The sequence below is a fragment of the Manis javanica genome, chromosome 12, assembly GCF_040802235.1.
Source record: "Manis javanica isolate MJ-LG chromosome 12, MJ_LKY, whole genome shotgun sequence".
Lineage (NCBI taxonomy): Eukaryota > Metazoa > Chordata > Mammalia > Pholidota > Manidae > Manis > Manis javanica.
The window spans coordinates 18,270,641-18,297,755 of record NC_133167.1 but is presented as its reverse complement, the minus strand read 5'-3'; the positions used below and the strand labels follow the sequence as shown (position 1 = coordinate 18,297,755).

The 27,115-nt window shown below is 41.9% G+C and overlaps 1 long non-coding RNA gene across 4 annotated transcripts in view; it reads right to left on the bottom strand.

The window, feature by feature from the left end:
- Window positions 1-27,115, bottom strand: part of LOC118972026 (uncharacterized) — an 81,406-nt gene that overhangs the window by 38,570 nt on the left and 15,721 nt on the right. Inside the window, exon 3 of one of the 4 annotated variants that reach the window (XR_005060807.2) lies at window positions 4,833-4,956. The exons of the other annotated variants lie outside the window; for them this stretch is intronic. This is a non-coding gene — a long non-coding RNA (uncharacterized lncRNA). The remainder of the gene's footprint in view (window positions 1-4,832; window positions 4,957-27,115) is intronic. 4 annotated transcript variants of the gene reach the window in all.

Genomic DNA, 27,115 nt, shown 5'->3' with positions numbered 1-27,115 from the left:
TGGTGAACAAGTTCTTACATAGTGAATAAGTTCTTACATGGTGAACAGTGCAAGGGCAGTCATATCACAGAAACTTTCGGTTTTGATCACGCATCATGAACTATAAACAATCAGGTCAAATATGATTATTCGTTTGATTTTTATACTTGATTTATATGTGAATCCCACATTTCTCCCTTATTATTATTGTTATTATTGTTATTATTATTTTTAATAAAATGTTTAAGTGGTAGGTAGATGCAAGATAAAGGTAGAAAACATAGTTTAGTGCTGTAAGAGGGCAAATGTAGATGATCAGGTGTGTGCCTATGGACTAAGTATTAATCCAAGCTAGACAAGGGCAACAAAACATCCACGGATGCAGAAGATTACTCTCAAAACAGGAGGGGTGAGGTTCTAAGCCTCACCTCTGTTGATCCCCAATTTCTCACCTGATGGTCCCCCTGCAACTGTGCCTGTCTTAGGTTGTTCCTCCCGGCAGTTGTGTTTTTAATTTCTATGTTCTATTATTATCTTTTCCACATCTGCCTGGTCATCTTTATTGTCTCTTTTTGTTTATTTATTTTGTCTGAGATTTCTAGATTTTTGCATGCGGTATGGAGGGAGTAATTCGGCTCTGAAATGAAACCGATTATTAACATCTCCTTTTCTCGCAAGTACTTTAGATGCTTTCTGATAATTTTCATCATCTCACAGTTTTCACATATTCCAAACATAATGTAAAGCATGACTCTCTGTGAATTATTATTAGCATTAGTAATAATCCCTTAATAAAAATAAATTCCATAGCTCATCCTATCCATCTTCTTCCTTGATACAGAATAGGACCTATTAGCCAATAGTTACCAAGCAAGTGGAATATTCTCCTGATGTCATTTACCTACAGAATTACTCTTTAATTTGCCTATAATTGTCCTTGGGCAAGCCTATGCCCAGACACAGATTGATGGGCTGCTGCTCTTCACCCCAGTCAGCAAGAAACAGTTCCCATGACTGCCCTGCGATGCAGCTCAGATCTTACCCAGCAACCCGAAGGAAATATCCCTCAGCCCCACTCAGTGACAGGCCCATGGCCATGGCCCCAGGGGTTTAGCTTAGAAGTGACTGCTGCTAATTGAAAAAAATTTTTCCCTAAATTAGCACCATGTTGACTCCGTACTAAGCCAGTCTCCCAAGCTGGACTTGCAGAGTATCATCAGAATAAAGGAAAGAGAATGTGACAGAATAGGAAAGGGGTCCTTTTCTCAACAGCCCACATTGAAGTTACTTCCACCTGATGGCATCCCCATTTTCTACACATGACTATTCCTACTGTGTTGAACCCAGAAGGAATGAGAGTAAGTTCAGACAGTGACATCCATGGAGGGTCACTGAGTCATCCTTGACAATCCATACCTTTCACCCAGCGAACAATCACCATACTTTACTTTCTTTTTGGTGCCACACAGCAACTGTTGAAGCAGTAAAAACTATTGCAGTTTATCAAGAGTTCACGAGGTAAAAAAGCATTTTCTGCATGTTATTTCATTTAATACTTATAACATGAAATAAGTACTATTTACAAGTATTTGCATCTTACAGGTGGGGCACTTCAGGCCTAAAAAGATTAAATTACTAGATCACATACCTAGAAAGTTGTAGAGCAGGGTAAAGACAACTACTTCTTTGTTTATATCACTTATTATCCCAACTCTATGAAGCAGGTGCTATTCTCATTGAATAGTTAGAAAAGCAAACCACAGAGAGGTTAGGTAACTCATGTAACATCACACAGCTTGTACATGGAAAAGCAGCAAATGGCAAAAGGGAAGCCTGAGTGAAGAAACAGTGCTCTTAGCCATGTGCTGTTCTGCTGAATGTCTCCATTCATCAAAAAACTAGATGATGTGGTGTGCTGATGCATCTCATTTCATTTTTTAAATCCTCTATGACCATCCAATGCTAATAAATTTGTGCAGCTGCCCAGCCCCCATCAGTATAATTTATATGAATATACACTTTAAAAGAATAATGATAGTGTACAGAGAAAATAAATAAATAGTAGTCTAATCTGGGAATAAAGTGGGAAAATAGATGGAGAAACTTATTAGCATTGACACATAGGAGAACCTTCTTCTGATTTATTCTGACATACAGCTGGGTCTTGTTTTGTCTTCCTTTATATGTATATGAAGAGGGAGGTGTCTATTCTTTATTACTTAGAATAGGGTTTCTCAACTCCAGCACTATTGGTATTTTGAACCAGATAGTTCTCCTTTGTCTAGCATGTCCTTGGCATTGTAGGATGTAAAGCAGCATCTCTGGCATATACCCAACAGATGACAATAGCTTTCCACCTGCCCCAGCTGTGGCAATCAAAAACATCTCCAGACATTGCCAAATGTCCTCTGAGAACAATATCACCTCTTCGAGAGAACCACCAATTTAGGGGATCTCAGAGAGCAAACATAAAATAATCCCTCTGGCTCTGAAATCAGACATTGTGTTGGTTAGATTGAGCAAGAGACCCCAGGGAGGCATCTTTAGTTGGAGTGCGACGTTATCATAATCAGAGCTAAGTCAGGGCCCAGCATGTTCATGCCTTCCTCTTAGCAAGAAGCAGGTGTTGAGGAAACTGAAGGGCCAGCCAGAGACCACTGGTATATTCTGAAGTCTCCACTTCACATAATTTAGAGTAAGTGTGTTGTAACGAATGCTTGGTGATATGGGGGGAAATGGCACCTCTTATTTTTTGGAAAAGCAGACTTATATCATTTAATTCTCATGGTAATACAATAAAGAAGGTATAGTCTATCATCTCTATTTTATAGTTTAGGAAAGGAATGCCAAACACTTTGGAAGATTTGCCCACAGTGAGAGGGTGAGGGGGCTGGAACAGAGGACAGAACTGTCTGGCTCAACTGCCTATATTCTTTCCATGTACTCTGTGGATATAGGGAGAATCTTCTATAGATGACATGGAATTATTAAGATGAAACTGTCCTTGCATCCATTCATGAATTTAGCAAAGTTGTGTGTGCCTACTCTGTGCAGATAGTATGCTATCCACTAAGGATACAAAGATACATAAAATCTAGTCCCAGCCTCTCAAAGCTCAGATTAGTGGGAGAAAAGATATGCAAAAAATTTATAATGCAAGATGCTAAATAAAGTAAGGAAGATGTATATGCAGAGGGTGCTATGGGCACATAGAAGAAAGGAAGCCAGTGCAGTCTTGGAAGTGTGAGGGGAAGGATTCTCAGGAGCTTCATGGAAGAGGTGGTATGTGAGCTGAATATAAGGATGTCAGGAATTTAGATTTGTCCTAGGAAATAATAGAAATCTCACAATTTACCACTATAAATCAACTGTTATAATTTGCAGTTTGGATCTCAATAAAAAAATGCATTAACCATTTTCATTACAAGGAATGACAGAATGTGCCTGGCAGGAATGTCACTTTCCCAGGGAGGACTGTTGCCATTTAATCAAGGGTTCTCCAAAGAAACAGAACCAATAGAAGAGAGAGAGAGGAAGAGAGGGGAGGGAGATTTTAGGGAATTGCTCTCTTAATTATGGTAGCTGGCAAATACAAAATCTGTAGGGGAGCTGGCAGGCTGGAAGTTCAGGTAGAAGTTGATATTGCCATCTTGAGTGAAATTTTCACAAGACAGGTCAGCAGGCAGGGAAACTTGGGCAGAGTTTCTACTCTGCATTGTTGAGGCAGAATTGCTTCCTCTTTGGGAAACCTCACTCTTTGCTCTTAAAGCCTTCAACTGATTGTGTGAGGCCCACCCACATTGTGGAGAGTAATCTGCTTTACTCAGAGTCTACTGATATAAATATTAATCACATCAGAAATTCAGATGGCCAACAGGCATATGAAAAGATGCTCCACATCACTAATCATCAGAGAAATGCAAATTAAAACCACAATGAGATATCACCTCACACCAGTTAGGATGGACACCATCCAAAGACAAACAACAAATGTTGGCGAGGATGTGGAGACAGGGGAACCCTCTTACACTGCTGGTGGGAATCTAAATTAGTTCAACCTTTGTGGAAAGCAGTATGGAGGTTCCTCAAAAAACTCAAAATAGAAATACCATTTGACCCAGGAATTCCACTCCTAGGTATTTATCCTAAGGAGCCCAGTTTGAAAAAGACATATGCACCCCCATGTTTATCACAGCACGATTTACAATAGACAAGAAATGGAAGCAACCTAAGTGTCCATCAGTAGATGAATGGATAAAGAAGATGTGGTATACACAATGGAATATTATTCAGCCATAAGAAGAAAACAAATCCTACCATTTGCAACAACATGGATGGAGCTAGAGGGTATTATGCTCAGTGAAATATGCAAGGCAGAGAAAGACAAGTATCAAATGATTTCACTCATATGTGGAGTATAAGAACAAGAAAAAACTGAAGGAACAAAACAGCAGCAGACTCACAGAACCCAAGAATGGACTAACAGTTACCAAAGGGAAAGGGACTGGGGAGGATAGGTGGGAAGGGAGGGATAAGGGGGAAAAGGGACATTATGATTAGCACACATAATGTAGTGGGGGGTCACGGGGAAGGCAGTATAGCACAGAGAAGACAAGTAGTGAGTCTATAGCATCTTACTACACTGATGGACAGTGACTGTAATGGCTTATGTGGTGAGGACTTGATAATGGGGGGAATTTAGTAACCACAATGTTGTTCATGTAAGTGTATATTAATGATACAAAAAAATTTAAAAAATATTAATCACATCCATCCACTTCTAAACTGATGTTTAACCTAAAAACTAGGCACCATAGCCTAGCCCACCTAACACATTAAATTAACCATCTTACCATTGTTGGTCATTCATTAATCTCTCCCAGAAAGAATTATAATTTCGACCTTGAAGGCAATTGGAGCTGGGAAGTAATCTCTACAGCGAGCTACAGGCTTCAGATCCTCTCGGGAACCTGTGGCCTGAGAATGGGGAAGGTAACACATGAGCTGAATTTCACTGAATATTTTAAAACATTCTTAGAGTCATAAATCCTAATGAGCCTCAGCCTTAAAACAGGTCCTTGAGATTAAAGAATTATTAAGGTTTTAGTAATTCAACATCCATTCTATGTATTCAAAAGAGCTTGCTTTCAATGAACCCCAAGGTGAGTTTTTTCATAAAATAACAAATAAAGTAGTGATTTTTTTTCAGTTTTTGAAACATGCATGTGTTTCCAATGCCATACACTAAAATCTCTTGGCTTGGGCTGTGTGTGTTCATGGATGTGTATTTATTCATTTCTGTTTCTGAATTGACAAAAAGGTAAAATAATTTCATTCAGGTCTAATACACCTTTAGTATGCCTGAACATGAATGTGTATGTCTCAGCTATTGACATGGTGGAGAGCATTTTTTTCCATGAACATATTTTGTTGATTGTATCAGGACTATTATTTTCATGTTTAAACAGTGTAATTGCCCAAGAAAGAAAACCCCATGTAGAAGTCTATAAGATTTTCTCCTTGGAGTTCACTGTCATTTTTTGATTTCTTCATTTAAAAAAAAATGCATTGATAAGCAACATATTAGATTCCTACCCCAAAATCTTTAATTTAGTAGCCTGTTAATTTGTTGCAGAATCTGCACACTTTGAAAGGGAATGCATACAAAGAAATCTCTGACATCTTAGTTAGAAATCTCTAAGAAGAATCAGTGAAGAGGAAAAAAAAACTTTCCCCCCAAACATGCCATGACAGAACAGAGAGGGTGTCAGAATCCCATGAGAAATGGCAGACACATCCGGGATGAGTTTGATTACAAAAGCAAGAACTTCACTCTGGTTCTATAACATGGTGAGAGAAGAGAGCTGGAAAAAACATGATAAATTATTCAGGTTTAAGAGACAGTGATAAAAATGTAAATGCAACCTTGCCGCTGAATCTTTGCACCAGCTGAATAAATTCAGACTAGAAGCTGAATCAGCATCTTGCCTCTGATTAAAATCAATTGAAAAAGCACAAAGACAGGAAGATGAAAACCTCAGAAGCTTTTTGGAAATGACAGATACATTGATCAAACATAACAGAAACCCTAAGATGAAAGTTTTACTGATTATTTTCCACAGGCCAAAGGGTCCCTCCAGCCCTCTTCAAATGGAAACATTTGTAATCAAAGAATCAGGTCTTAAGCTCAAAGTGATTATTACTTCATTAATTATGGTCAAGTCTGCTCTCTCACTGTGAACACATTTGATCTTTTCCCAAGAGTAGTACATTAGCTTCATTTCATCTTCAATCAGTATATTCCTTTCAAGGTACTCTCTGTGTGCATGGACCCAAACTGCTGATCAATAGCCTTATATGCCAAGCTGATGCCAACATTCATACTATGTTTGGCCCAAATTTATAGTTTAGAAAGCAAAACACATGAAACCCCCCTATTGCAATGACACAAAAGCCATTTTTTTTCATGTCTTTTGAAAAAGTATTTCTCTTGTACAGCTCAGTGAGTAAAAGCATGGGTTGGAGTCCAGACTCCCTGCATTCAAAGCCAGGCTCTCCACTCAAAAGCCAGCTTCTCAGCTTCCCTCAGCCTTTATTATCTCTAACACAGGGACAATTACAGAGTTTGCTGTGTGGATTAAATGAGTTAAAACATGTAAAGGGTTTAGGACACGTCTGGCATGTCGTAAGTGCTCCAGAAATGTTAGGTCTTATTAATAGTGTGCTTCCATTAAATGTAGGCCCCCCAACTTAGGGGTTGGACAAAGGCAGTCCACCAAGCCTTTCAGGTACATCTGCCCTACAGCCCGACCTTGTCTGCCCCTTGCACACATGGATAGAGTCACATGGAGAGTGGCTGATGCCCATGTTCTCTCTCAGTTTGGCTATAAACCCTTAGGAGAAATTTTAGTGTCATGGTGTAGTGAAAGTTATGGAATTTTATTAATGTCAGGCAATAAAGCTGTATTTTCCCTTTTATTTTTTTAAATTGAAGTCGAGTTGATATAGCTGTTTATTGAGCCCAATGACAGCCAGTGGGCAGTGCCCATGTGCCTAGAACTATGCCAACCATGATAGGGCACAAAAGAACCAGAACACACCTTAAGCCTTCTAGACCCCAACATCTAGGGAGAAAAAGGTTTATCCTGAACTCCCAAAAGACTAAGCTATTGTGTGAATTATGTAATTACAGACAGTTACACAATGAAATAAAACATAATGTGCTCAGTGTGGGTTTAGAACTTCCTGCAAAGGAGAATGAGTCGCGCCAAAGCTGGACACAAAAGGCCCATGTGTTGGGAGCGGTGGCCGTGCACACATGTACTTACACTCCTTCCACTACCACGTGCAGTTGGCTGGACTCTGCATCTCTACACATCCTTCCCTTCCAAGGAAATAGTTAACCAGACAATAATGAAGGAAACAAAACAAAACTCCTTCAATGGCAAAATAACCTCCTGCGGGGATGTTAACAGCTTCTTGCCCACTTCCCCCCTGCCTGTGGCTCCGGGGCGCTTTGTCAGAGATTGGCAGAGCCACCTTGCTGTCCTCGGTGGCACCAACCCCACGCCCAGCCTGGGAACACCCCGCAGACCAGCACCGTGCTCACTCATTCTTGCCCTTCCTTCATACTTTTCTCCCAATCTCCAGAGCCAGCAGAAGCAGGTAAATGTCACTTTTAAACTATGTCAAACAGTGTCACTCGAGAATGGAGGTGAGCTGTTTACACAAAGGTCTTTATTCCCCCTGACCAGGACTCTGTCTCTGGCCCTGCCCTCTGAGGTCATACCAGAGGGCACAGCGTGGGTCGGGCTTGCAGCCTGGTGTGCCTGCCTGTCTGGGGGAAGGATCGGATTTAGGCCTGGGCATGTTAAATTTTTGTTGTTGTTTTTTTAAGCCAATTTATTGGCAGGTCAATGGCATAAGAGATTCAAGGAAGTTCATACGGTGGTTTCCTCCCTGCCCCTCCTCCCTAGCACTCTCCTCTCCCTCCTCCGTCAAACTGCTTGTCCTCTCTGTCTAAACATTTCTTCTTTGGCAGGACAGCCTGCCAGGCTGATTTATGGGCTGTGGTTTTCAGTCACAGTGAGTGGTGGGCTGAACTTACTTCCTTTGTGTGAAATTCCTATCTGAGTGACCTCACCTTTGAATAAATTAGATCATGCATTGCATGGATTCTTTTTTATGGTGCTACGGACCCATTCTGAGCCCAGGGCACTGTGCAAGGTGCTGGATAAAGGTTTCAAAAAAAAAGTCAGGCAATAGTTCTTGCCCTCATGTTTACAAGCACTTAGTATCACTATGGGATTGGTAGAAAGTGGAGGCAAGAATATCAATTGTTCTAATATGAGGCAGAAGCCCAGGCAGATAAGTTAGGTGTTTTAGAAACTTGTAGGCAAAGGAAATAGTGTGAGCAAAAGCACTGATGCATGAGAGGCCAGGGGTATTCGCCGGCCAGTGAGTGGTTTGGTCTAGGAGAAGTGTACAGAGGTCATGGTCGCTGAAAGGGGTCTCTTGAGTGAAGCAGAGAATCTCAGAACACAACTGCCAACTGTTCATCTCTTAGGGTTTTGAAACTTGCCCTCTCTTGCATGCCACACTCAATTTGGGCCCACTTTACTTTCATTTATTGAAACTCATAATGCTGACGAAAGCCCTTAAGAGTGGCCTCAGACACCGAGCCCTGGTGGTTTCTCAAAATCAGGGAATATCATGACTTGGGAAGGGCAGATGCATGAGCTATTCACTCTGCCCATCCGCTCCTGGAAAGTGACATAGCAAAGTTACTGGGTAGATGAGAGTGTCACACAGAACAGCTTGTCTGTTTTTTCCTGTCTTGCTAATACTAAAAACTGGAAAACGAGGTAATTACCCAAACTCTCAGTCATTAGAATGGGCTCCTTTGGGAACTAAGGAGCACTGAACACTGTAAACAAAGGCCACATAATTCTGTCGAAAATTCTGTGAAAGGGAACCTGTGTCAAGTGGTAGATTGCCTCATCTCGTGTTTCTGAACCCAAGTCATGCTGTGGCCCAGAAAACTCTTTATATCCCACAACATGGATGGGCAGGAAAAAAGGAGAGAGGCGGGGAAGGAAAGAGATGAAAGGTCACTGGGGAAACAGTGAGGAAGTAAGGAAGAACACAAGAAGGAAAAAGAAATTGTTTTTGTAACACATGGGCCAGAATTGGGAGAAATATTCTAGGATTATGAATATCCTAAGTGAACTCTTCCATTTTGTGAAGAAAGCATGGACATTGTTTTTTCAGACATGAATTTTATGAGTTTGGACTACCAACCTGGTTAGAAGGAGGGTTAAGGGTCTTTAGGGTGAGTGTACATCACCAGTGACCTCTCATACTGAGACATAGTGACCTTCGCCAGGGCCTGGGTTGTATTAGCTAGAATCATTGCCACCATCCCACACTGTGGCATGGGCTTGGAACTAGGTCAAGTGGAAGAAGATCCAGAGGATTCCAGCTCTACATCACCCACAAGCTATGTGTCTTTTCCCTTTGTAACGAAGACCAAATCAGTCAGACTCAAACTACCAGCCCATTGAAAGAGATAATTTATGGAACAGTGACTTGAAGTAAATAAAAGTCACTATGTCCTAACAAGGTGTCATTATGCAAATAGTGGTAGAATACAAGGTTCCTGAGACCAGTGGTCTGGATATACTCTGAGATCTGTCTTTATTTATTTATTTTGATATATATAGTAATTTTTTTACTGAAGTACAGTTGATATACCATCTTACATCATTGCTTTCAAGTGTACAACACAGTGGTTCAACAGTACCCATGTCATTAAATCCTCACCCCCACTAGTGCAGTTTCTGTCTGTCAACATAGGAAGATGTTACAGAATCACTGGCTATATTCTCCATGCTGCACTACCAATATAAGTATGTGACCAACTTATATTATGATTGAGAATTTTTGTGCCTCTTTATCCCCCTCCCCCATGATAACCACCAGTGTCTCCTCAGTGTTTATGAGTCTACTGCTATTTTGTTCATCTTGTTTTGTCATCTTTTAAGCTCTCTTGCATGTGCATAAATTAGACTTGATGCATGCTGAGAACAGAAGATATTCCAGGCTCTCTAACACCTGGGCAACGACAGTGAGGTCAGTGGAAACTAGAAGTAAATGGGAGGGCAAAAATAAAAGATTTTGAATTTTGTTTTTGAAGCTGTTTCAGAGCTTTCATTGGAATGGGAGAGATGACTATGTTGCAAATGCTGGGATTGATCATTTCATTCCCTTCTCTGAAAATTTAACATAGCACATGGTACATAGAAGGTGCTCAGGTAATATTAGACCTAGGTCTACATGGGAAGTATCATTCAATAGGGCAATGCTGGCTTGTGGTAACAATTCTGCCCCCGAGTCCCCAAGCATCTGTGGCCTAAAACAGCATAGCTTCTGTCCCATCCATCCTTACTACAGGATCCAGCTCAATGAAGCAGCCTCCATCTGGAGAATTACTGGTCACTGTGGCAGGGGGAAAAAGAGCTCTCAGTGGTTTCATATCAGCAATGAAATTCTTCAGCATGGATGTGATTCTTATCACTTATATTCACAGCTCATTGGCTAACATTAGTCACATGGCATTACCCAATCAGAGGGGCACTGGGAAGTGCAATCCTGCCATTCACCCGGAAGCAGTAAGTGTAAGTCCGAAACATTTGGTGAATTGTACAAATGATAATCACATGACACATCATGCCACTGAAGAACACTGAGCTGGTTTACTTGAATAAAAGCTTCTGCCAATGCCCATGGCTGAGTCTGCATTAACGTTTCCCAAAGCCAGTCACCAACACTGTGAAAACCAGAGGCCATAGGATTTGTGGCCATCAGAGTACATCACTTGCCTCACTGCTTAGGATGAAATGCTTAATGAAAATTTCTTTAAATGTAGCTTTTGCCTTTGCTTGATAGGCAAAATGATTGCTAGAGTTACATCAGTCCAATGGAAACGATGAAAAATATTCTCCCAGGCAAGCTTGGCCCTATGGCAGGTGAAGGTGGTAGGTGGTTTAAACTTCTCCAAAATAACTCCACCAGTCTCAATACAAAGGGCAAAAGATTAACAATACGAGGTGGTTTATAAATTTTCTAGATTCCAGAGAGGGGTAGGTAAGTGCCTACTACCTGCGGATATAGGAATTTTAATAACTCGTATCTCACAGAGTGGCTGTCCCTTATGCTGGTGCAGGACCCCCTGCTGCTGACCAAGCCCCCTGAGAGTTCTAAGAATCCTAGGGAAGTGTTCACAAGGACTTGGCTGCAGGTTACACTGCTCCAGGAAGTGAGCAGCTGCCCTCAGGAGGCCATAATGCAGGCCCTCCATCTGAAGGCACCGCTCCATCTGAAGCATGAGGGTTGCCCTTCCTCCTGGGCCTGGTAACGCCACCACTGCTATACCCCATCTGCACAGCTCCAAGGAGCATGAGAGGCCACTGAAGAACTCAACCTCGACAGAGCTCTGCCTGTGAGACAGGGACCGTGGGCTTAGACAGAGTAGGGTGGGGGCCTCTGGAAAAAGCAAAGCAAGATGATAATCCATTGTGAGATTTGCTTTGGCCTGCTGCTTTTCTTCCTCCAGCCCTAAACAAATGATTTGTTGCAATTTGGGCAATGTAGCAAGCAAGCCCAAAACAACATAGTAAAAACAGGATGATGCCATCTTAAAACCAATTAGTTAAAAAACAAGTTTCTTAACAAACAGACAGTAACTCAGCCCACCTTGGGAGTAAAGCAGCCAGTCTTGAGTGACATGCTCCCAGACCAAGAAACCAAGAAGCTGCTATCCTGGGAGGAAATCAGAGCAGTAAAATTCTTGTAAATAACCAGGAAGACTAATAAGAAACTTAGTGTTTCTTCAAAGGTAAACATTTTGGGACCACTTAGCAGGTGTACATCCCTAGCCCTTTGTCTCTCAACTGCCTGTGAAACTCCATGACAACCGCCCCTCCCTGGGGGCTCTCTTGTCCCCTCCTGGCATGAGCCAGGAGCTCTGTCCTCTCGCTTTCTCTCTAAATAAAAGCCTCCGCCTTGCTCTCCTACCTTGAATGTTTGTGAAGTTCATTCTTCAGCTCCATGAACAAGAACCCCGGCATCACCTGGTGCTACTGCTCCTGAGACACCCCTCCCAACTTGAGCGCACCCCTCCAGTGCCAAACTATACTGAGAAACGTGGTGAGGTGCAGAATAACTCCGCCCTCTTTACATGGGGCTGGGAGAGGGGTGCCACATTAGTGACACTGTGTGACAAATATACAGTGTTTCATTAAACAGTGTCACTGTGTGACAAATAATTCTGTGTTAGCATTTAGTGACAGTCTTCTTGATGTCACCCAGCCAGGCATGGATGACAGGGGGCCACAGAGATACCAGTTGAATATGAATCACCAAGATGCTCTCAGAATCACTCCTCACTTTCTACCCATTGCTATGTTACAGATTAATTCCTATCATGTTACAATGTGCTAAGACCACTGATGGAGGCACGGTGTCCCCTACATAAGTATTTTCTTGTTGTTTGTAAGTATTTTCTTGTTCTACTTCCTCCCTTGAGAAGCAGTTCTCTTTCAAAAGGCTGCTGAGGCCCACTGCAAACCAGCTTCTAGAGGCTCCTAAAGATCGTCAGATAATCCCAAACATGTCTGAATTATTCCAAAATTCAAATAAGAAACTAAGGCACAGAGAGGTTAAGTAACTTCCCAAAAGTCACAGAGTAGGAAATGCTAGAGCAACTTTTCTAACTCAGTTCTCTCTGGTTTTGAACCCATTTGTACCATGAGGAGGAGGAAGGGTTACAACAGTGATTCTCAATGAAGGATGATTTTGCACCCCCAAGAGGTATTTGGCAATCTCTGAAGACATTTTCAATTGTCTCAGTTTAGGGGTCTGATGGGAGGGTGTTACTGGCATCTAGTGGGTAGAGGCCAGGAATGCTACTGACATCCTACACTGAGCAGGACAGTCTCCTACTACAAAAAATATTGGTCCAAAATGTCAATAGTTCTAAGGTTAAGAAACTTTGGATTACAGGAAGATAATCTTACCAAGTTGTTAGGGAGGGTTAAGCAGGGGAATGTCATAAAGAATATACTGAAAAATGCACCAGTGATTAGGGAATGAGGTGGGATTTTTGGAAAGCAGATGGGGAAGGCAGAGTATAGTGGAGAGAGCAGCATAAACACAGCAGGAGAAGGACTATAGCAGGTATTTGCAGGAAAGTCAAAGTCCATGCACAGCAAAGAAGTGGTAATAGAAACTGCAAAGGTAAATTGGGGCCTAATTTGGGAGGCCTGTAATGCTAAGAATTTAAGTGCGAAGAGTCTGAACAGAGTAAAACACTAAGTGATCTCAGAGTGTTTGACCTGCAGCTGCCTACCCAGCTTACCAAGAAACATGGGTCAGAGCATAAATTAATTCCCTTTTTATTTTAACCATTCTTTGTCACGGTGATCGATATATATTGCCTTGGACCATGTTGGTCCTATCCTATAGCTTAAAAAATGGAAATCTGGGGCCAAAGGCATCAGGTCACCTGCCCATGTTCACTGGTAAGTTAGTGACTAACCTGGGAGTAGAACGTCATCTTAGAATGAGACCCAGTTCTTAGCCCCATAAAAGTCACAAGCTAACTTTATGTCTACTGTTGGGCCCCTGGAATCCAAAAGCAGAACCAGCCGTTTCTCCCTTTCATTAGATTGCTGGTGAGTTTTCTTTATAACTTTCCCTTTTCCTACCTGAAGTACCCAAAATGTGCAAAGCCAAATTTTCTTGTAAAAACCAAATAGCACTTTTCTGCTTAAAAGAACAATGTTGCTGAGGAAAGGGGGTAGGAATAAATGGAAGGGCCCTTGTTTGCCCTTTGAAGGCGCTCTTCAAGGATCATGACTGAGCCGGACAGGTATTTCCCTTTTCCGGCGTTGCATGTGGCCTCAACTTCAGCGGAGAGTTGAGATTTGGCTAAAAGGGCAAGAAACATAATCTTAAAAAGAATCTGGGGCCAGATCCAGTTGAGGCAGCCTGTGTACAGAACTAATCTTTTTTTTTCCCACAGAGTATTTCACAACCTGAGAACTCGGCTTGGGAATTTGTGTATTTCTTCCTCCTGACTGGGCAAAGGAATTACATTCCCAAGAGCACGCCACTGCAACATAAAGGTTATTTATTTCCAAACAAAAGAATTAGGAAATGTGAACTTTAAGGCTTTAAGACTAACATTAACTCATCTGCTGGAGACAGATGGTATTTAGTATTTTCAATGAAGAGGCGATAAAATGTGAAAACTTAATACATCTGGGATGAGTCATCAGGGTGAGTTAATTTGCTAAAACCTTCGCTTTCACATTTCCTGGTTAGATTTTTTTTTCTTTCTTTTCGGTTTTCATCCTGGCAACTGTGACCCTCACAATTTTCCATTTAAAACAAAGGAAATACTTTGAATTTTTCTGTATTCACAGTGTCACCTAAGGTCATTCTAGGGTATTGTCCTCAGGCTTAAAATGATGTTTAAAATGATGAAGAAACAGGTTGCAACAAAGACTTTAATTATCAAAGTATCATTTAATATGATAGTGTCAAGACAGCTTGATACCATATCTACTAAAGAGCATATGTATCCTTTCCTTCCTTCCTTTCTTTCTTCTTCCCTCCCTCCCTCCTTCCCTCTCTCCCTCCCTCCCTCCCTTCCTCTCTCTCTCCCTTTCTTTGGCTCACTTTTCTAATCATCTCTTAATAGTAGTACCCCTCCCACCTTTGCATATTCCTGCTATGTGAGTCCCACCTATAGTCTTTAGAATGGAGAGATAGAATTTTGTTTTGCCTTGTTTTTTTCTTAATATAGCCCTCTAGCGTACTGGATTTTTCATTAGCTCTATGAAATAGAAATCCTTACCTTCATTTAATGTATTCAATATATGTCTCTTTAGTATCTCATATACAGATATAGATATATATATATATATGTGCATCCTTAACTGATTCCCATGACATCTGGGAAGTTGTAAAGGTACAATACATTATAGAAAGAAAATGTTATTATGAGACATTCACAGATAACATCTCCAGACTGTGGTACATTTCTCTGTTTTCCTCACTGAGTTTCTTATCAGTCCATAGAGTACACACCCCAACCCAGGGCACATCCTGAAATTCCATCTCTCCTGAGCACCCTTCCTTCTATCCTTCCCCAAGGACCCCCTGGGTCTTTTCTGTGACCCCACCCTTCCTGGACAGGACTGACTTCACCCTGGAAGTGTGGCTGCTCAGATCCTTCAGGGGAAACTTCTACTGACCCAACAAACATTTCTCTTGCTAACATTTCTCGGGGATTTAGAGGTAATAATTAGTCTCATCTTTCCTACCTTACTTTGGAACCAACCGAAACTTAGACAACAGGAGTCAGATGATGCGGAGAGAAAAATATCAGCTTGATGGCAAATAAAACTACTTCGGAAACTATGGCCTGAATCCACCATCACAACTGACTTGCTCAATTCTTCTCAACCCTCAGACCTAGACCTATTCTCAGTGAGGTGACCATCTGCAGAGAAAAGTCCCTTACCCAGATTCACTCTTTCACTGTCCAAACTCAGGAAGCCACTCGTCACTAGCCACACCTGGCCCCTGGCCCTCATGAGCTCAGTAGGGAAGAAAGGGCAAAGGCCAACCATGAAAAAGAAAACTCGGAGGGGACGGAGCCGCATGCTTCTAAGTCTGTAAATCCTATCACACAGTTACTTAAGCCAAGGGTGGAGAAGCGGAGCGAGAGCACCATGTATTTCTTTTCTGAGTGCTGTAGTAGAAATATTTTCTCCTTTTTAAAAACATGAGGAGTGGAGAATGTTCCTTACACTTTCAAGATTTGGTTTCCTTAAACCATTAGGTTGTAATGCAACTCATGTGCCAGCGCTCAGACTCTTCCCTCGGTTTGCTCAGAGCCATCCTACTCCCACCTTTCTGAGGCCACTCTCCCCTGTCAGCCTCCCCTCCTTTGCACAGGCTTCTTGGATCATGGAGGGCAGTTTAACCTTTTCTCTGGAGGGCTCTAAAAATGAGTAAGATGAATTAATTAAATGCCCTAAGCTTCCAATCCATTGCCTAGTCTATATCCCAGGTCCTCCCAAGCTGTCACTGGCCTAGATGCCAATATAATTCATCGGAAGTTAACAGCAGTACAATCCAAAATATGATGTCAACAGAATAAGAATGACTCAAACTTGAATTTGAACTGCTTCCCAGTATTAAACTCTCAGGGAGCAATTAGCATTCAAAATTTCAAATCCCCCTTTACATTACAATCCAAAGAAAGTAAAGACCAACATTCTTAAAGACTACAGAAATTAAAGTCTAAATAATATTTGTTAAAATACAAAAAAAAAATGGTGCTCAGTTTCATGCAACAGGGTGCTCAGATTCCTTAACAGTGAGTTCCTTCAGTAACTAGAACCTCTCACTGGAATGGGGTGGCTCTTTTAGGACATCCAGGGTTGGAGTAATTAAAGCCAAGTTCTTAAATTCCTTATTTTTAACATGTAAGAAGAGTTAACAGAAATGGTACTGTGATAGCATAAACCAATAGATTCACAAGCAAAACCCTTAGCCCTACAGCAGGTATGCAAATACATATATACATACATACATGCATGCATGTGTGTAAACATACATACACTTCCCAGAACCCAATTTTTACTACAATCTAGATGCATGTTACTAAAGAACATAATAGTGGTAGAGGAGTATCAGAGGCTGTAGTAACCAGTTTCTCACTTGCCTTCCTCTGTAAAAGATGCTAGATAACTACATACTTGATTTACTTAGTTGACCTACAGCCTGAGGAATCCATGTGACACAAATCTGACCAATATGGTATAAACGTATGTCTGAATAAATAGTTAAAGTCTCTAGTAAAACTTTTTGGTCTCAGCCTTTTTCAAGTCTAAAACACAGATGTGGGGTTGGGAAATGTCACACCCACCCTATGACTAGGAGGGCAAAAGCTAAAAATAGAGGAGCTGAAACAGAGGAAGAGCTTGGGTTCCTGATGGATCTCAGCTCCGTGGTATGCTGGCTTCTGGACATCTTGCTATGCCTATTTCTAGTATACATACTTTTGGATTTCTTAATATGTGACAAAAGTAATTCTTTATGTCTTAGAGCTATAGTATTTGTGTGACTTTGTAGGTAAACACAATTATAAATTATTTTTTAAAAAAGAAAGAAAAGAAATCCTCAGTTTTATCTCTACAAGCATGGAAGTCAGTCTGTGAAGGCTGCCCAAAGTCTACAACTCATTAGTTAGGATAAATATCTTATCAGTAGATGATTTCCCCCATCTTTGGGAAACACATCCATCAGCACATACTGTTAGAAGTTAACTGAGGACACCGCAGTCAGCAGACCTCACTTGAAGTGTTCTTGTTTCCCATAGAATCTCTTAATTTCCATTTCCTTTTGAGTTCCCTGTTCCTGCGCCCACCCCAACCCCATGCCACACCCCGTGCCCTCATAGTGCTGAGCTATTAGAACTATTCCTTAGACTGATCAACCCTGGCTCTCATGGGATAACCTTGGTGAATACTATGTTAACATCTATTATAGCATGCCAAAGACCACCTCTCGGAAAGAGGAAAGTGGGGTGAGGGGGAGAGAAGATGGGGTAAAGAGTAATATTCTGCCCCAGGTGTAAAGTATGTCTTGCCTTTGGCTCCTCCACAACATTACCATGTACAGATCTTGAAGGACTCAAAATAGTAGACAGATAATACATTTATCTATAATGGTGATACATCTTTGGATATGACAAGAACCTTGTGAAAATATGGTGTTTTATGGGTCTCAGAGGATAAAAAATCATTCCTGGCTATTTTGATAGACATCATGGAGGCATTATTTGCAAATTGTACCCACCTTTTCTATCCCAGCTCAGAAAAAGCTGGAAGAAGACGAGCAAAAGGAAAGCATCCTGGCAAATCATGAGCAAAACACAGAGGCCGAGAAGTAGGCACGTCTTGAAAGCTTGATGTGCCCAGAAATGCTGGTATCATAGTGTGAAGGCAAGTTGAAGGTGATTAACACTTTGCTAGTTCAGGTCAGATACTGAGAGTTTTGAATGCTAGACTTAAGGCACTACAAATACTTCTCAGGTGATGTGAAACCCTAGGCAATGGAGAGAGGTAGATTAAGCTGATGTTCAAGACAGTTGATCTAAGGCAGTGTATAAAATAGAGGTGATTGTATTAGTCTCAGAAAGGGACAGAGGGACTGAAACAAGGAAGTATAATTTCCAGGATCTAATAACAATTTGGGTGTGCTGAGCCAAGGAGAGAGAAAGTTATCAATGATAGAAGTTTCTGGATGCAATGCCTGGGAAGATGGTGAGGTCTTTAACTGAAAAAAGTATATCAGAAGAGAAGATAATTTTTTTACATTTCTGATCTGCAAGAAAGACAACAAAGCTGAGATGTCAACACAAAATGATGAACCAGAACTGAGGAGACAGCTTTGGGACTAAAACTGGAGATTTAAGGGTCCTTCACACACAGGAAACAGTAGAAATCATGACAATGAATGAATCTTCTGAGAGGAAAAAATACAGAGTTGACAGTGGACCTCAGAAATCTGGGGATAATTTTATTTCAGAATCATGTGAGTACTGATCACAGAAGTCCAGGGAGGGAGAGATTTTCTAGATTGAGAAGATTATTATTGCTGAAATACGGAGTGAGTGTGATTTTTCTTATACCTTTTGGGTCTTATCAATTTTTGTTACTTCTATAAATATTAAAAGTAATGAATGTTATGTTTAAAATAAGAATGTGACCAGGACAACATGCTAATGGAGGCAAGCTGGTAACATAAATTCTTTTTATGAGTCTTAAAATGTAAAAAAAAAAATTCAACTAGCTTGTTACTATTATTAATATTCATTTGTTTATTCATTTAGTATTTTTCAATAAATGTCTGTGGATCACCTATAAAGTGCTAGGCAATGTTCTTATACATTTGGCGCATGAGTGGACAGACCATCAAAGGTCCCTCCCTCTTGCTGCTTTCACCTTCCCTTCCCTTGCTGGAATACAAGGTTACCTGGACTTCCTTGGGTATCTTATATATCCAAACTCTTCAGCTAGTGAAAGACTCACACTATCATGACCCTCAGGTCAATTCAGTTTACTTATCCAAGCTTCCAGTTCCTCAGTTTCAGGATGGAAATAATCATGCCCACTTTTCAGGGTAAGGAGTGCAAATGACATGTAGAAAACCCTCCTTATGTGACTCAAAAGTTCTCTGTGAACTGTATCAGCATAAACAGCATAAGAGAGCAGAAATCCTAGTTTCTAAGTTTTGATTCTTGTTTTACTTACAGTGTTCTCTTAGACTTCAGTTTTTTACCTAAATAAATACAAAGATATAGATGACAGGTAGATAGGTAAAAATTAGATAGATGATAGATATAAATAGATACAGATAGATAGATAGATAGATAGATAGATAGATAGATAGATAGATATAGATGACAGATAGATGATAGATTAGATAGATAGATAGATAGATAGATAGATAGATAGATAGATAGATAGATAGATAGATAGATACAGATGATAGATAGATGGAGTGGGGAGTAGATTTGATTCAAGGTTTCAAAAGCTTTCCAACCAAGCTCCCTAATAGCATGGATAAATGAATTGTGTTCCATGAATTTACCCTCAGTTGTCTTGCCACAATCAGGAAATTTCCTTGAAGCCATATTTTCTTTTAATATTTCTGAATACATCTTCATATTTATTTCATTTACCCATGCCACTTTAAATGATTTACCAAGAATCAGTATTAACAGCTGTTTTTATTGAGAACTTTTTAGGTGCCATTACTTATTTTAGTCCTTTTCTTGCATCAGCTTATTCAACATCCTCAATTACCCTTGACTTAGGTGTAATTATTACCTCCATTTTTCAGGAAAATCTAAAGCTTTTAGGGGTTGAGAAACTTGCCCAGAGTCATAGAGCTAGGCTGCAGGGCAAGTGGGATTCACACTCGGGCAGTCAGGATCAAGAGCCACATGTGGGATCTTAAGGGGGGTCTTAGTTCACTGTGGTTCCTTTTCCTGCCCCCACCCACTGAACACCATGATCCATCTTGAGGGTACCCAGGAGTTCCATGTGAGAACACCAGTGTATGGTTTCTTCAACCCTACACTCTGCCATTCATGGCATGGTCATCCATCTTGCCCAAGATGGGAATTGAAGGAACATCGTCTTCCCTAGCATATGAGTCCCAGATACTGAAATTTCCAAAGGACACAAGAATCCCATTTCACTCTCCTTTTGACAAAGGGAGTGGTGGTGAGGTGGTTATGGATGAGGTGTCTCTCCAGCAGTTCTACTTTTCCTGGGATGATTTATTTAATGTCTTCCTGATAGTTTGTGCAAAAGGAAGTGGGAGGCTTCAGATGGGGTAGAATGGATGAAGGGAGAAAGGCATTTTTTATACCGTCAGGACAGTGTCTTTAGCCTGCCTCACAATGAAGGTTATTCATCAAGCCCACCAAGGCCTTGGGGACATGAAGTGTTTGGATTTGGCACATATTCCATCAGCCTAATTGCTGGCAAAACCTGAGGTGACATGGTAGAAACTGATCACGTGTCTGCTTCCCTGCTTGCAGCCCCTCGGACCGCACACACGAGGCTCTCCTTCCTCTACAGGCTTCTAATGTCACCTCTCTCTGTTTCCTGCTCACCTCTTTTACAACTGGTGAAATAAGATTCTTTCTATGTGCTGCTCTTAACCCAGGGAGATGGTAGCTTCCCTGGCAAAACACTGTCTTGAAATAAAGGTGGGAGACCTACCCATCAAAAGGAAGCCAGTGCATTCACAGAGGTCTCCTTCCTCATTCCAACTGGTGTACCGAGCAGCAGCCAAAGAGAAGGTGTTTCTTCATCCAGCATTTACTAAACACAAATTTTGTCTCAGGAACAACAGATACAGCATTGAAAACCTTTACAGAGTTTATGGTCTGATGAAAGTGAGAATCATTAAATAAGCCACCTTGACATCGTTAAGAGAGATGATGAGAAAAGTATGGGGGATATATGGGACCCCAGACCAGGAAGGTGCATTTAACTCCACCCAGGAGGATGACTTCATAGGAAACCCTAGGAAAATCCTTCTTTCAGGATCTTTATCCCAGGAAAATGCCACTTTGTAATAACCCTTTCTCTTAATAACCAGAAGGTTCTTGAAATCAATTGAAGCTATAGCCTCCCATTATAAACAGGATGATGTATCACTCATAAAGGGTAGTGACCAAAATACTAACTTTGAACTTCTTAGAATGTGATTGGCTTTAGCAATACAATATTTGAGAATGTTCCTGGTTATTGGTAAATGGTGACTTAGCTCATGAATCCTGGCTGCTCTGGAAGAGTTTGGCATCTGAGTGGGGCCTCTGCTCCTGTTGGGGAAGACATGCATTGCTCTTAAGGCTGATAGGGCCTGCTGGTGAACCTGCTGAATTTCCCTCAATGGGGCAAGATCAAGACCCTATGGGGACCTCCAGGTGCTGCAATGTCATAGGTCCTTCCCTCTGAGTGGTTGCATTCTGCCTAGAACTCTAAATCTTTTCCCATGGGCTAGGGACCTTCCACTCTCTCTTCACTGAGTCCACCAGAGGTGAGAGATGACACTAAAGCTTGCTTTTATTTTGTTCAGAACTGATGAGAGTGTCCCCTCTGCAGAAAAGACACCCAAGTAAAGAATCTGATATTATATTAATTTCTGGAACTACAAAATTCCTCTTTCTCTGGAGTTAAAACAGGAGTGAGGATCCAGGCAGACTTCCTACAGGACGTTAAAGTGCCTGGTGTAAGGAACAGAAGGGATTGTTCATCTTGTATGAAGATTCCAATCTCTGAGGCACAGAGACCACAAGGCATGTAAGGTACTAAATAGTGGTGAGGGCAGGGGTGGGCCAAACTGAGAGGGGAGGCTTGTAAATAATGTTAAGGAATCTAGAGTTTATCTTGAGGTCAAGGGAAAGCAGTGAAGAGTGTGCAAAAGAAGAGAGACACATTAGGATTTGCTCTTTAAAAATCACAGAGAAGGAATTAGAAGGGGACAAACTGGAGGTAGGGAGGTCAGTCTGATGCCGTTGCCATAGCCCAGGAAGCTGAACAAAGGTGGTGGTGATGATTGTGGGTAAAATTGTAATTTATCCAGAATATCTCACCTGGCTTTAGTACATATGCTTATCAACAGGAGCTCAGGGTGGAGAGAAGCATGGCTTTAGTGGATTTGCATAATTCCTCAGGGGTGGAGAGAAGTTCATCTCCATATCAGTGGGTAATTACCTGGGCAAGGAGGGCTTATCTGTACCTGAGAGGGGAGGGGGAGGGCCGGTTTTGCTGCTGCTGGAGCAGGAGAGAGAGAGATGGGCCAGCCTACAGTTTGTAAGCAATAAATGGGTTTTAAACTTTATTTCTCCCTTTGACTGATTTCAGTTTTTAGAGGTATTTTGCCCCAGGATTTCCTTTCCCTGGATTTACAATGATTAATACTGAAAAGTAGACACATTCAAGAGATGGTGGAAACCAGAATGACCTTGGTAGATTTAAAGTACATTGTTAAGGAGAGAGAGAAGGCAAGGATGCCTGAGTGATCATGGAATCACTCACTCACTACATGTTACCTGCTGAATGTTTGTGCCCCCTGAAAATCCCAGAGGAGGTGGAGATTTGGGGAGCTAATTAGATTTAGATGAGGTCATAATGTTAGGCAGAAAGGTAAACATAAGCGGTTGGAAGGAGAATAAAGCCAGTAAAGCCTCCTAAAAGGGACTCAAAGAGTTAAGAAGATAAAAACCAGAGAGCAAGAGAAGTCTCACAGGGTTAATCGGTTGAAGTTTCAAGGACCAGGAGTTACTTGGATGTCCAAACACTCCCCAGATAAAGAAAATCTCAGAAAACAAGCACAGTAACCATCAGAGCGCAGCCCATGTCTCCATTTCACCAGTTAGACAAGACCTGAAAGGCCAAAGATTGTCGATCAAGGACTTCTCTGCCCTGCCAAAAACCCCATAAAAAGAAGCCTTTGTCTGCGTGGCTCTGGCCTGCTCCCCCCTTGGAGTGCATTCAAATAAAACTTTCACTCTGCTTCTCTACTGTGTCTCCGCCTTTCAATTCTTTGTTGCCGCAGGGACAGGAACCAAGGAGAATGAACTCGGCCCATAATAATGGTGGGGCCCCCATGATAGGATTAGTGCCCTTATCAGACAAGGAGGAGACACCAAAGCTTCATCTTGCCACCATTTGCCATTACAGTAACAAGGTGATGGTCTGCAAGCCAGAAAGAGGTCCCTACCACACACACAGAATCTGCTGGCACCTTATGGACTTCCAGCTTCTAGAACTTTGAGAAATAAATGTCTGTTGCTGAAGCCACCCAGTCTATGGTATTCTGTTATACAGCCCAAACTGTCTCAAACACTGTGGCAGGAAAGAGCAGGTAGAGAACTGCAATCTCAGAAAGGAGCAGGTATGGACAGGGAACTGCCAGAAGTCCAAGGGGTTGAGTAGATAACAGGGGTCAGAAGAGAAGTCTGGGCTAAAGATATGGATTCTGGGCCATAAACCTATGGAAGGAAGGAATATTCAGCCATGCATGTTTGAGGTGATGAGGGATACAGGGAAGAGTGTGAAGAGAAGAGGCTTAGGGATACCAATGTTTAAAGAAGCCGGGACTTAGCTTTGCCCATAGCGTTCACAGTTACTAAGGTCTGGGATGAGGAAGAATCCAAAGGTTACATACTGAGCCACAGGCAGGTGATCCAAGCACATAACCCTGCCCTCCAAGAACTGAGCATCTAGCCTAATGACAGTGGTTGTTGGTTCTAAGGAACCAATGTCTATGAAGGGGCCTGAGTTATACCTGAGGCCGCCTGTATATAGCATATGGATTTTTAAATGCCCAAAGCTGTGAAATACTACCTAACAACAATTCTGTGATTGGAGCTAACTATTATCCTTCCCCATTTGAAAAGGGGAGAAAAGTTATATTCAGGGAAGCTCCTTGGCTTGTCGCATTGAGGATGGCAAAGGCTGAAATCATCCCAGGTTTCCTGATTTAGGTTTACCGCTCTGTCCGTGTCCTCATAAATTACCATTTATTGACCCTATATGTTCACATTAGTTTACTATTTTCTGACCATGTGGATCCTCTCTATTAAACCCAAAAGATAAAAACCCTTCAGCTGAGGATGCAGAAAAGCAGCATGAGAGAATCTCTCAGAACTGTTTCTGAGACCTGGGATGCCCTTCCCCTGCCACGTTGGCCTGTCAGCTGTTGCCAAGTCCAGGAGGGAACAGGGGTCTGAATGCACACTGTGTTTGTCCCTGCTTCTGCTATGTGTTTTCTATTTCTGCTTCACACCATTCTGGTTAATGAAAGTCGAATGGCTGCTTGGGTTTCCTTTCTCCCTGCCACTGCCATTTCCATTTGCTGGGTCTCATGCCTTTTTAGCACAAAGTTGCTGTGTTTGGGCTCTAATTTGCCAGGCAGTGATAAATTCCAAGAAAAACCTATTCTTACTGAATTATTTTCAGAATGTTAAGCAAACATGTCTAAATTATGAGGCAGCCAATTCCTCTCTAAGATCTGGTTTTGACTTCACATTAATTCAAGTAGGGGAGAGAAAGAAAAAAACAAAAAACCAAAATGCCGAGATGCCTTCCTTCACTCTCTAAGAGAATTATTTTTTTTTAAGTTGACTCTGTTGACACAAGGGCCGAAGCTCCCTTCCAGAATCCCAGGCAGTGAAGACCACATTCCACTCCCAGGTACCCATCATGGAACATGCAGAGGGAAAGGGGCCCACTTCCGTTCCCGAGGAGAAGAAAGGCTGAGACAGGATGAAGCCAAACGCTGTATGTAGGATGGACTATGATCCCCTTTTTTGAAAAGGATCAAACAGGACCTCTTTCAGTGAGTCAGAACTTAACCTAAGTTGCATTGTCCAGGGAGCTTTAAAACACACGCACACACATACACACACACACAATAACAGCTGTTTTCCACCTCTGTGCTCTGTCACCAACTCCAAGAGATACCTCAGTTTAGACGCAAACTCGAATTGCAAATGAGCCAATACATTTCTGATCCTGGGAGAGGACAACTGGTGCTTTGCCATTTCCATTTCCTAGCTAGAATCCCTCTTTTTTTTTTTTTAATGGAACATTCTATTCCCTGACTCACTGTCCATTTTGGAATATGCCAAGCTTGCAGGATGAAAGCCCACAGCCACTGATGACCCTCGTCACCACCAGAGAAGCACTTGTATGAGACTGAAGCCAGGACAGAAGGGTAGATGGTCAAGAGCTGGAATGCGCAGGGTCCTGCGTGCGTCATCTGGGATCCAGCTTCAGCCTATGCCTGAGCCAGATCTACCCCCCTGAGCTCTACATACAAGAGCCAGTAAAAGTAAAAATCTCAACTACCACATGTTTCATGTCTCAATGTATTCATCTGACAAATGGATAGGACAGTGTACTGAGCTAAGTATTTTCCATAGAAGTCTGAAATTTCAAAAGTCTTGTCCATATCATTCTTGTTCAAAATATCATTATATACACAAGTAGCTGACTCTACAGAACAGAATAAAGAAGAGTGACTCAAATTCCTAAAACATTTATTGCAACAGTACCAATCACCCCCATTGTCAAAAACTTCCCGTTAGAACTCCTCACCCTGGCTCTATTAAGGCCCCATGTAAATGTTCAGCCTTCTCCCCCACCACCCTTCCCTTGTTCCATCCCTGTACTGCTTCTCACTCAGCCTCAGTGGCGTCCTTCTGTGTCCCTGCAGTCAGTGTTTCCCACCCAACCCAACCCCACCCAGCTGCGACCACCAAGATCCACCTTTCCCAGAACGCCTTCCTCCACTCCCTGTCCCCAATCCCGCTTCTAAGAAACAATTCCTTCTCTGAATCCTCAGAGCACAACCTGACGCTGCTGACTGCCTCTTCTTGTTCTGAACCCCTTGCCTTCCATTTTGGTATATTCCATTCTACTGAGGCATTTAACCCAAAGGGATACACATGAGGCACACACACACACACACACACACACACACACACACACACACACACACACACACACACACACACTATAAGTACAGGGAGTTCATGCCTCCACGGGTGAAGCTTTAACTAACAGGAGACAAGAGCCAGTGAAGAACTTCTCCACCTCCTTCCCCAGTCTATCATGTACTCTCTTGAGACCCAGCAGACCACAGGCTTCTGGGAAGACAGACCTGCAAGACCTAGTGATTAGTTACACTTACTATCAAGTGGTACCCAGCGCAGTAACCACCCGGCCCCTTGTAACTGTTTTTTCTCTCACACCTTTTTCTCCTCTTCCCTCCTTTCCCAGGTTTGCACTCCCTGTCGAAGAAGTAGGACAACAGTTTTTGCATCTGGCTCTGTTTTCTAGGGGGCTCAAACTTACCACTTTTTACTTTATAGCACAGCTGCTTACGCGTGTACTTTTCCCCACTTAATAGACTACCTAATTATTACAGGCACTTTTCCACCTCTCTAGTACAATATCCCAGATGAGTGCTTAGCATAGTGTTGTTGCTTAAGAAATGTCTGTGTTATGAATGGCCAAAGACTGGAAAATGTCAAGTCAATAGGGATCTGAAGACTCTGAACTGACACACCTAATATGGAGGGATGGGAGGAGAGTATGATCTTACATATGACTTCTGTTCACAGGCCAGTGAGTTGTTAATATGACCAAGGGCTGTTGGATACACTGGAGCATAATTCAACCGAAGGATGGTTTCTGTCTTATCCCAGTACTGTAGTGTATACAATGAGACAAAACGTAGGAAATAATGAGGTTAGACTCTATCTGGAAGAGAAGACAGACACACTGGGGAGCAGATAATAGGGAAAATATAACTGGACTTTCCTTAGTTTTGTGAGTGTGAGACATATTTATTTCCCCATTATTTTGGGGAAAGGGTATAAAGGTAATGGCCTCACACCTTTCATAGTAGGTGCAGAGGAGAAAGGCAAATTCATAAAGGAGCTGGAGAGCCCCCTGGGAAAGAGACT